The sequence below is a fragment of the Crocuta crocuta genome, unplaced genomic scaffold (genome assembly GCF_008692635.1).
Source record: "Crocuta crocuta isolate KB4526 unplaced genomic scaffold, BGI_CrCroc_1.0 scaffold32, whole genome shotgun sequence".
In the NCBI taxonomy this organism is placed as follows: domain Eukaryota; kingdom Metazoa; phylum Chordata; class Mammalia; order Carnivora; family Hyaenidae; genus Crocuta; species Crocuta crocuta.
The window spans coordinates 8,766,162-8,778,713 of NW_027529424.1; the positions used below are offsets into that span (position 1 = coordinate 8,766,162).

General features: G+C 39.1%; 1 pseudogene; it reads left to right on the forward strand.

Annotated features, from left to right (window-relative positions):
* Nucleotides 1-11,548: 11,548 nt before the first annotated feature.
* LOC144226925 (small ribosomal subunit protein uS17 pseudogene) lies at nt 11,549-12,115 on the forward strand (annotated as a pseudogene).
* The last annotated feature ends 437 nt before the right edge of the window (nt 12,116-12,552 follow it).

A 12,552-nucleotide genomic window follows, 5' to 3' on the forward strand; every position in this document is an offset into this window, starting at 1 on the left:
TTCCTTTTCAAAATTTTGTTGTAACTACGGTAGTATCAGCAAAGCAAATCTGACAGTGCTTTAGATGTAATACAGGTCTGAACAAATGATTGAACGCATTGATGCCAGAGCCAAGGTCCACACTGGGGAAAAAGGGACACGCAGAGACGAAAGCAGGAAAGAGGAGAAAGAACCTGGGTGGTAAACTGGAATTGCAGGCATCAGTATGGGCTCATGACTTCTAACACATGGACATGTTTGGGCTTAAGCACATTTCTGTGCTGATATATATACATACATGCATATGTGTGTGTGCATATGTCTGTATAAATGCACATATACACGAGTATGTCTCATATGTGCATATATTCCCAGCTCTTTCTGCTGAAAAGGCCGCGGATTAAAGACACTGTTGGCAATGAGCACCTCCAATACTATTCCTCATTAGTAGAACCAGAATCCCTTATAGAAATGGCTAATTGGACGCTGGTGTGATGTGAGCCAGGACATCTTGTCATACCCCAAAGTAATGAAATACTCAAAAAATGGCAGCAGCATGTTGTAAGGCACCAAATGGAAAAGGCTCTCACTGATCACATCAGGGAGAGTTTGAGCATCAAAATAATTCAGTATAGTAATGAATTATAAATCATTGAACACAAGGAACCTGTGACTCCGCACCAATGATAAATAGGTAAATAAGTGAGAAAGAATGGAGTCTGCCTCCAGTAGAAAGCTGGGGGCTGAATGGCAAATATAGAGAAATTGGTAGAACTGGGAAGCCATTTGGAGAAGGCAAGAATCATCTATGGATGCTAAATCTAGAGGGAAATTGTAATGAGGAGCAGAATAGCTGTGCTGTCTTAATGTGTCTTTCCCCAAAGACACTTCCTTAGTAAGGAAAGGAAAAAAAAAAAAACAAAACAGTGATTCAGTGGGTATAGAAACTAGGCAATACATTGACCAGGTAACCAAGGGTAACATCACCAAGCAGGATGGGAGGGTATCATGATCCTCCAAACCAACTGCCCTAAGAAGGACGCACCAGCTATGTGGGCTCCCAGCCATGAATGCCTAACCTCAATATAACCATGAGGAGGGCACCTGAGGGGCTCAGTCGGGTAAGTGTCTGACTTCGGCTCAGGTCATGATCTTGCGGTTTGTGGAGCCTGCTTCAGATTCTGTGTCTCTCTCTGTCCCTGACCCTCCCCTGCTCATGCTCTGTCTCTCTCTCTCTCAGAAATTAAAAAAAAAAAAAATATCTATATATATATATGTGTGTGTGTATATTTATATATATATATAACAATAAGGAAAAAACATCAGATGAGCACAAGATGTGAAATGTTTTATTTAAAAAAAAAAGTTGAGAAAAAGAGGAGAATATTGTTTAAAAAATATCAGTGTCATAAAGGCAAAGCAACACTGGAAATGTTCATATTAAAGGAGGCTGATGAATCATGACATGCCTGCCTCCAGCCTGGATCTTGTACTGCAGAGAAAATATACCAGTATTGTGTCGGCTGGCAAAACTGGGATATGGAAGGTACATTAGCTAAAATATTGTACCACTATAAATTTTTAAAGCTTCTCAGTGAACTATAATGTTGTAAGAGATTATCTTCATTCTTAGAAAATATACACTGAGGTATTCAGAGATAAAGAGTCATAATGTATGTAACTTTCAAATGGTTTGGAAAAAATGCTGTGAGAACAAACAATTAAGCAAAGGGGACAAAATGTTAAAAATAGGTGAATTGAGGGGCACCTGGGGGGCTCGGTCGGTTAAGCGTCTGACTTGGGCTCAGGTCATGATCTCGCCGTTTGTGGGTTTGAGCCCCACATCGGGCTCTGTGCTGACAGCTCAGAGCCTGGAGCCTACTTCAGATTCTGTGTCTCCCTCTCTGCCCCTCCCCCACTCGCACTCTGTCTCTTTCTCTCAAAAAGTAAATAAACATTAAAAAATAAATTAATTAAAATAGGGGAATTCAGTAATGGGTGTTTGGGTATTCTTTGTACTTTTTGTTTGTGCATTTTTTATAAATTTGAAATTATTTCCATATAAATTTTTTTTAATAAAAAGCATTCTGCCTATTATACAGAATCATAGATCATTAGTAATAGTTGCAATGAGTCCTTTTTATTTTGCCCCAAATGCTGCCTTGACATGGTGTAGCCGTGGTGTGGTGGAAAGAACACCAGACTCTATGTCAGAAATCATGGTCTTGAGTGACTTTGGAAAGGTCATTTAAGATCTTCATAACATGGTTTGTACATCTGCAATGTGCAGAGAATAAGACACACTTAAGCAAGGGTTTTAAAGTTAAAGCTATTACATAAAATCTACAGTGTCCTACAAATTGCAGGGAAGGTCAGCACAACCCCTCCTGAAGTTCAAGGTAGAAACCTCGGACTCATCCTGAATGTCATCCCCTCTCTCCCTATTTATCAGGCCCCAAGTCTTATCTTGTCTGTCTCTCCCATCTTCCCTCTGCCCCCACCTCCAGTGCTATACACTTCGTTCCAGTTCTCATTTCCTCCTGCCTGGACCAGGGCAAGAGTGTCCTACGCATCTCCCAGCCACAGCACCAGCCCCTCCGGAGCATCCTCGGAGCAGCTCAAGATCATTCTAACAGGTTAATATGACTGTGTCATTCCTACTTCTACTTCTTAGGTGCCTGTAAAGCAATGGTTCTGACCTTCTGTGAATGCAATCTGTCAAAGCGGGTGCAGTCTCCCCAAAGTCTCTCCGTTGAGCCTAAATTAATAGCCCAGGTTTTATGGTTCCTCATTTCCCTTCACATCTGGGTCCTGCCTCCCTCTCCATCACTTCCCACTTCCCTCCACCCACTTCCTAACTGCAGCCACTTCCAGTCCATGGAACCCTGACCTTGCTTACTTCTTGGCTTTAAACATGCAGCTGAACATGCCTAGAATAGTGTCGCCACTTCCTGGCCTGGCCAATTCCCAACCATCCTGCAGTTTTCCATCCAAATTTGCCTTGTCTGGGAAACATCTCCTGACTCAATCTGGCCAAATCAAGGGCCCTCCTCAATGGTTCCACAGCAACCTCTGCACACCTCTCCCCTGGCCCTTCTTTGTGCTGGGCTTTCTGCCACCAGACTGAACTTCCTGAGGACAGGGACAGTGAGTACACCTTCGGCCCTTGGAATCCTGCCTAGCACATCATGGGTACTCAATAAATATGTGGTGAATGCACAAATGAAATATGAAGTAGAGGTACCATTACTAAGACCTCATTCCTCTTCTCTGTCTCCCAAAAGGCCAACTGTCAATAATCAATCATGATGTAAAGAAAGGAAGAACAATATAGCTAGAAAGCTGATATGATCCACAAACTCCCTCTCAGCCTTTGGCTCAGCATCTTTGCAGAACACGGGGAAAATGTCATCAATCCTGAGACCTCTGGTCCTCTTCACACACTCTAACAAACATGGTCCCTGAGAGAAAATACAAGTGGTAAATTCAGAAGGATAAGCTGCCGGCCTAAGACCCACTGACTATATTAAAAAGGACAACATAGGTAAAGTTTACCCAAGTCCGAATCTCTGCTCTGAAATTCTAAGACACTTATAATGTCAACAGACTGTAAATCGAAACACTTGTTCACTCATGGGAATAATCAGCTTTTGTGAAGGAAATCCGCAGTCTGTTCATCCCTAGTAAAGATGATCGTGATAGAAATAGTGAAATGGCCAAAGAATAGGAAATAATAAGGAAATTTGAAAAAAAAAAGGACAATTATTTGCATAAATCTATTTAAAAATTAGAGATAAAAAGTACACAAGGTTTAAATGTTTTAATACAAGGGTAGCCACTAGAGGATTAGAAATAGGCTGTTTTACTTAGAATCAGAAGGGGAAAGCAGAACAAATAAAGTTTAAGAAAACAATTACAAAGAGGAATCGTAAAAGGGAGAAATAAATTCAGGCATGAGAGTAATCATAATATATGCCAATGAGTTAAATCTTTCCAATGAAAGATAGAGTCTCAGATTCATAAAGGAAAAACACTTGTCAAATGCTTTTTAAGAGCGGTAGACCCGTAACAAATGACAAGAAATTTTGAAGAACAAAATAAGAAAAGACATATTGGCCACATGTAAAATAAGAGAAAGATAAAGGAAGAGAAAACAGGAAGAGGGGAAACAAATGGGGGAAGAAGAAGAAAAGAAAAATCAGGTACAGTAATACCGATGCCAGGTAAAACAGAATCGAAACAAATACATTACAAACTGAAGGAGAATATAAAAACACATGTAAAAATAAAGGTTTTAAGACTATAAAAAACAAAAGTGATAGAAATGGAAGAAAGAGAAATTCATTGTCAAAATGGGAAGCATTAAAATACCCAGGTCTTAGTGATGAAGTTTTGGGGTGATGGGGGGGTTCATGGGGTCTGGAGCCAACAGCTAAGAAAGAATTCTTGAAGACATCTTTGGTGCAAAAAGGTGATTTTATTAAACCACGGGGACAGGAGCCATGGGCAGGAAGAGCTTCCCTGGGGTCATTATACCCCCTCAGATTGGGAGGGGGTCAGGGACAGAGTAAGTCTCCAAGGAATTTTAGAAGCAAGGTTCACAGGACCTTGAGGGGCTGGCTGTTGCGAGGGAAATGCCATTTATTGCCCTTTAATAAAACGTCAGTCATGAAACCCTTTAGATGTATATGAGGGGCCATAAGCTTGGGGTGTGACTGCCAGCATATATCCTGGGGCAGCTGAGATACAGGAAGTAGACTTACAGGGTCCTCGAGGTCGGGATAAGGTTAAGCCCAGGTTCTCTTTTGCCCGCAGCAAAGTGTCATCATTGAGCTGAGCTCATAGAGGGAGGTCACTTAGACAGTTTCAAGGACTTGTCACTGGGCTCCAGGCAGTAAGGGAATTTAATTTTTCATTTGCCTTAGTTTTCCACGTCACCACGGCAGGCACTTAAACCCCTTTTTTTGTTCTTGAGTAGCCAGAGTATCCGAGGAATATCACCCAGATCCCACCTGGGCAGGGGGGCAGGGGAGGGGGTGGGAGGTAGGCCAGCCTTTTTGCCCTCAGCTTGCCTCATGCTCCCTTATCATTAGTAAACAAGAGTAAGTAAAGACAAAGAATATTTCAACAACAGAATTAAGAAGTTTGACCTAAAAAATAAAAAGAGAGCTTTCAAGTCCATAAATACTGACTGTACACGCTTTCCAAGGAAAACTGTACCCTGCATCAGAGAGCTGGTATGAGAATTAAATGAGTTTTCATCTGGAATATACTTAGTGTGTGGCACATAGTAGATACTCAACAGGCGTACGCCATCGTTGTTCTAGAAGCCTGACAATGTAAGTGTCAACGAATTCTACACGGTGTCAGTGAAAAGGCTGTAGCCACTGACCACAGAAAGCAGCGGGAGGAAGACAGCACCACTATTCTATCTACACGGGGCGTTTAGGACAGACTTACAAAGACCTCTAGAGTAAACAGAAAATCAAAATAAAATTTATAAATTATTTAGAAATGAATGACAATAAGAATATAGAGGTTAATATCTCTGGGATAGGCCATAAAAGTGCTCCAAGAAAAATGTGTAACTTAGGTTTATATATCATAAAACAAGGAAGATAAGTAAGTGAAACTTGCGGTTTTATTAAACAAGCCAGCAAAAAAAAAAAAAAAAAAAAAGTCCTTATCTGCTAGAAATAAAAACTATTCAAGGGAAAAATATGACATCTGGGACTTGCTTTAAAATATTCCAGAAAGAAAAGGTTTAAATGTAGAGGAAAGAAGATGAAAACATTCAGAAGAAACTTGATGTCTGTTGAAACTAGGTGATTGATGGCCCAGGGATTGTTTCTGTAGCATCTTTTCTGCTTCCGTGTACGTGAAAATTTCCATATTAAAAGTATTTTAGTTTCATGTGTAAAAATAAAAGGTATTTAAAAATGAACTAACCAAAAATAAGTCAAAAAATAATAGCCAAGAAACCTTAAAAATTGGAAAAGAGAAAATTTTAATGATAAAAAGAAAAAGTTAAGAAAAATTATGTAGGGGCACCTGGGTGGTTCAGTCAGTTAAGCGTCCAACTTTGGCTCAGGTCATGATCTCACGGTTCGTGGGTTCGAGCCCCACATTGTGCTTGGTGTTGACAGCTCAGAACCTGGAGCCTGTTTCAGTCTCTGTGTCTCCCTCTCGCTCTGACCCTCCCCTGCTCATGCTCTCTCTCTCTCAGAAATAAATAAAACATTTTAAAAATTAAAAAAAAAAAAAGAAATGAGGGTGGTTTAATGGACTTCTGAGACATCAAGCATCCTCATATCTGTATTAAAGCACCCCAGGAAGAAAAAAGATAAAGAGGCAAGAAAGTTATTTAAGACTAATAGTGAAAACTTTCCTAACCTGGAGAAGGAAACAGAAATCTAGGTCCCGGAAGCAACAGTCCATGACAAGATACATTCCAAGATGCATCAGAAATAAAATGTCAAACATTAAAGATAAAGAGAAAATTCTAAAAATAGCAAGAGAAAAGCAATTAATTATGCATAGGGAAACCCCCATGAGACTATCAGCTAATATTTCAGCAAAAAGTTAACAGACCAGAATGGAGCGGTAAGATATATTCATAGCACTGATGGGGGAAAAAAACTACAACCAGAAACACTCTACTAAGCAAGGTCATCATTCAGAATTGAAGGGTAGATAAATATATTCCAAACAAGCAAAAGCTAAAGGAGTTTATTATCACTAAACAGGCTTTACAAGAAATAATAAGGGACTTCCTCAAGCAGAAAAGGTCATAACTAGAAATAAAAAAAAATAGGAAAGGAAAAAATCTCACTAGTAAAGGCGAACATAAAAATAGGGCAGTGAATCAACCAACCACTTATAAAGCAAGTAAGAGACTTAAAAGACAAAAGTGGTAAAAATCAACTAAATCTACAATAATAATGAGTAAACTAAGGAAAAAGATGTAAAATATGGCATCAAAAATATGAACATGGGCGGGGGGGGTAAAGTCTAGTGCTTTCAGAATGTATTTCAACTTAAATGACCACCAAATAATTTTTTTCCATGTTTTTACTTAAATTTGTTAGTTAATATAGTGTAACCTTAGTTTCAGGAGTAGAACCCAGTGATTCATCACTTGCATACAACACCCACTGCTCATCCCAGTAAGTGCCCTCCTTAATTCCCAGCCCCCATTTAACCCAACCCCCTGCCCACCTCCCCTCCAGTTTGTTCTCTATATTTCAGAGTCTGTTTTATGGTTTGCTTTGCCTTCCCCCCATCTATGTTCATCTGTTTTGTTTCTTAAATTCCACACATGAATAAAATCATATGGTGTTTGTCCTTCTCAGATCGACTTATTCCACTTAGCATAATACACTCTAGGCCCACCCACATCATTGTAAATGGCAAGATTTCACTCTTTTTGATGGCCGTCTAATATTTCATTGTATATATACACCACATCTTTTTTAATCCATTCATCAGTCAGTGGGCATGTGGGCTCTTTCCATAGTTTGGCTATTGTTTATAATACTGCCATAAACATCAGGATGCATGTATCTCATAGAATTGGTATTTTTGTATCCTCTGGGTAAATACCTTGTAGTGCAACTGCTGAATCGTAGGGTATTTTTAACTTTTATTCTTTTCTAACTTGTGAGGAGCCTCCATACTGTTTTCCAGAGTGGCTCTACCTGTTTGCATTCCCACCAACAGTGAAATGACCACCTACCTAAAATAGACTGATTGATATATATACACATGTATATATACACACATATACACACACGTATACACACACACACATATATATATCAGCTGTGATATATGAACCTCATGGTAACCACAAAGCAAAAACCTTTGAGAGATACATAAAAAAATAAAGAGAAACATGACATGAAAGAAAGTCATCAATCACAAGGAAACAAAGCAAGAGAAGAACAAAGAAGACCAACAAAAGCTCCCAGAAAACAATGAGCAAAGTGGCAATAAATACAAACCTATCAGTAACTTCTTAAAATGTCAATGGAGTAAAGCTCCAACCAAAAGACATAGGGTGGCCAAATGAATTTTAAAAACTCATCTGTTTGCTGCCTATAAGAGACTCACTTCAGATCTAAAGACACACACAGCCTAAATGTGAAAGGATGGAACAAGATATCTCATTTAGGTATAAATGAAAAGAAAGCAAGATTAACAATATTCACATCAGGGGGCACCTGGGTGGCTCAGTGGGTTAAGCATCTGACTTCGGCTCAGGTCATGATCTCATGGTTCATGTGTTCAAGCCCCACGTCGGGCTCTGTGCCAACAGCTCAGAGCCTGGAGCTGCTTCAGATTCTGTGTTTGCCTCTCTCTTGCTGCCCCACCCCTGTGCTCGCTTGCTCTCTCTCTCTCTCAAAAATAAGTAAACATTAAAATTTTTAAAAAGAAGAACAACACTTACATCAGCAGAAACAGACTTTAGGTCTTTAATCCATTTTTATTTTTGTGTATGGTGTACCAAAGTGGTCCAGTTTCACTCCTTTGCATGTTGCTGTGCAGTTTTCCCAATATCATTTTTTGAAGGGACTGCCTTTTTCCATTGCATATTCTTCCCTGCTCTGTCAAAGATGAGTTGCCCATATATTTGTGGGTCCATTTCTGGGTTTTCTATTCTGTTCCACTAATCTATGTGTCTGTTTTTTGTGCCAGTACCATACTGTCTTGATGACTACAGTTTTGTAATATAGCTTAAGTCCAGAATTGTGATGTCTCCAGTTTTGCTTTTCTTTTTCAGGATTGCTTTAGCTATTCAGGGTCTTTTATGATTCCATAAAAATTTTAGGGTTATTTGTTCTAGCTCTATGAAAAATGCTGGTGGTACTTTGGTAGAGATCACATTAAATTTGTACATTGCTTTGGGCAGCAGACATAAGTAACACACCTGATGGAGAATTTAAACCAACAGTCATAAGGATACTCACTGGACTTGAGAAAAGAAGTCCCTTACCCAGAGGAAGGGTCAGGAAGACCCTTACCCAGAGATAAAAGAGTTAAAAAGAATCAATGCGATGAACACCAGGATTGAAGAAGCAGAGGAACAAATTAGTGATCTCAAAGACAAAATAATGGAAAATAATGAAGCTGAACTAAAGAGAGAAAGAATTATACAACACAAGAATAGATATAGTGAACTCAGTAATTCCATCAAACATGGTAACATTCATGTTATAGGAATCCCAGAAGAAGAGAGACAAGAGCAGAAAATTTATTTTAAGAAATAATAGCCGCTGGGGTGCCTGGGTGGCTTAGTCAGTTAAGCGTTCGACTTTCGCTTAGGTCATGATCTCGCGGTTCGTGGGTTCGAGCCCCGCGTCGGGCTCTGTGCTGACTGCCAGCTCAGAGCCTGGAGCCTGTTTCAGTCTGTGACTCCCTCTCTCTCTGACCCTCCCCTGCTCAAGCTGTCTCTCTCTCTCCTAGAAATAAATAAAACATTTAAAAAAAAAAAAAAAGAAATAATAGCCGAAAACTTCTCTAATCTGGGGAAGGAAACAGACATCCACATCCCGGAGGCACAGAGAACTCCCATCAAAATCAACAAAAGCAAGCCCACACCAAGATATATTGTAATTAAATTTGCAAAATACAGTGATAAAGAAAAAAATCTTAAAATGAACAAGAAAAAAGAAGTCCTTAACTTACAAGGGAAAACCCAGGGGCTGGAAGGAGATTTTTCAACAAAAACTTGGCAAGCCAGAAGGGAATGGCATGATATATTCAAAGTGTTCAATGAGAAAAATATGCAGTCAAGAATACTCTATCCAGCAAGGCAACCATTCAGAATAGAAGGAGAGATAGTTTCCCAAAGAAACAAAAACTAAAGGGGTTCATGACCACCAAACAAGCCTTGCAAGAAATATTAAAGGAGACTCTTGGAGTGCAAAGGAGAGACCAAAAGTGCCAAAGACAAGAAAGGAACAGATAAAATCTCCAGAAACAACAACAAAACAAGTAATAAAATGGCACTAAATATATACCTATCAATAATTATCATCAATGTAAATGGACTAAATGCTTTAATCAATAGATGTAGGGTGTCATAATGGATAAAAAGGAAACAAGACTCATCTATATGCTGCCTACAAGAGACTCTTTTTAGACCTGAAGACCCCCACAGACTGAAAGTGTGGGGGTGGAGAAACATTTATCACACAAATGGATGTCAAAAGAAAGCCAGAGCTGCAATACTTACATTAGACAAATCAGACTTTAAAACAAATACTATAACAAACAAAAAGGTACTTGCTAGAACTGATACATGGATTTGGTAAAGTCACAGGACACAAAACCAATGTACAGAAATCTGTTGCATTTCTATTTACCAACATGAAGCAGCAGAAAGATAAATTGAGGAATCAATCTTATTTGCATTTGCAGCAAAAACAATTAAGACACCTAATTATCTGGATAAACCTAATCAAAGAAGTGAAAGACCTGTGTTCTGAAAACCATAAAACACTAATGTAAGAAAGTGAAGATGACACAAAGATATGGAAAGACAGCCCATGCCCATGGACTGGAATAGCAAGTACTGTTAAAATGTCTATACTACCCAAAACAATGCAATTTAATGAAATCCTTATCAAAATACCTGAGGCATTTTTCACAGAGCTAGAACAAACAATCCTAAAATTTGCATGGACCCACAAAAGACCACAAATTGACAAAGCAATCCTGAAAAAGAAAACCAAAGCTGGAGGCATCACAATTCTGGGCTTCAAATTATATTATAAAGCTGTAGTGATCAAAACAGTATGGTACTGGCATAAAAACAAAAGCAAAATAAACTATTAGTACTTCACCAAAATAAAAAGCTTCTGCACATCAAAGGAAACATCAGCAAAAACACAAGACTACCTACAGAATGAGAGAACATATTTGCAAATGACATATCAGATACAGGATTAGTATCCAAAATATATTAAAAACTTATAAAACTCAACACCTAAAAAATGAATAATCTAATTAAAAATGGCAGAAGATATGAAAAGACATTTTTCCAAAGAAGACCTACAGATGGCCAACAGACACATGACAAGATGACTCATCATCAGGGAAACACACTCATCATCAGGAATTACAAAACAAAAGTACAATGAGATATCACCTCACAACTATCAGAATGGCTAAACTCAACAACACAAGAAACAACAGGCATTGGTGAGGATGTGGAATAAGGGGAACTCTCTTGCACACTAGGTGGAAATGCAAGCTGTACAGGCACCCTGGCAAACAGTATGGAGGTTCTTCAAAAAGTTAAAAATTGAAGTACCATATAATCCAGCAATTACACTATGAGGTATTTATCCAAAAAATACAAAAATACTAATTCAAAGGTATAACTGCACCCTGATGTTTACAGCAGCATAATCTACAATCTACGTAGATTTTTTTCTACAGAAAAAAGCCAAGTATCCATTGACAATGAATGGATAAAGAATCAGTAGTGTATATATAGACTATGAAATATTACTCAACTATAAGGAAGAATAAAATATTATCCTTTTTTCAGGTGGCCAGGAAGATGGCAGACATTCAGACTCACTGTGCCCATTGAAAGTAAACCTCCACCTTTCAAAATCATTAGAGGGTCCTGCTTGGAGAAACTGGCAAAAAGAAGCTCCTATGGTACTGCAAAAACATTGGTCTGGGCTTCAAGAAACCCAAGGAGCCCATTAAGGGCCCTACACTGACAAAAAATTCGCTTTACTGGTAATGTCTCCATCTAAGGGCATATTCTGCCTGTTGCAGTGACCAAGACGAAGATGCAGAGAACCACTGTCATCTGCTGAGCCCACCTCCACTACATCCAAAAGTACAACCACTTTGAAAAATGTCACAAAAGCATGTCTGTGCACCTACCCCTCTTGCTCTGGGAGGTCCATGTGGGTGACATGGTCACTGTGGGTGTTGGCCCTTGAAAAAGACTGTGCACTTCAACATGCTCAAAGTCACAAAGATCACTGGCACCAAGAGGCAATTCCAGAAGTTCTGAGACTAGACATGTGCCCACACCCCAGAAGAAAAGTTACTTTCCCAGTCCAAAAAAAAAGAAAGAAAAAGAAAAAGAAACCTTGCTATTTCCAATGGTATGAACAGACTAGAGAAGTATGATGCTAAGCAAAGTAAGTCAGAGAAAGACAAACACCATATTTCACACATATGTGGAATTTAAGAAACAAATGAGCAAAAAGAGAAAGAGAGAGAAGAGAGACTGAGAAAGAGAGAGAGAGAGGAGGAGGAGGTATGGCAAGAGACAGGCTTGCAACTATAGAGAACAAACACGGTTACCAGAGGGGAGGTGGGTGGGGAGACGAGGCGAGGAAGGCATGCCCCTGTGAAGAGCATGGAGTGATGTTTGAAGTGCTGAATCCCTATGTTGTACACCTGAAACTAATATTACACTGTATGTTCGCTAACTGGAATTCAAATAAAAACATTAAAAAAAGACTTATGTGTTGAAGTACAGTAAAACTTTGGTTTGTGGGCATAATTTGTTCCAGAAACATGCTTGGAATCCAAACCACT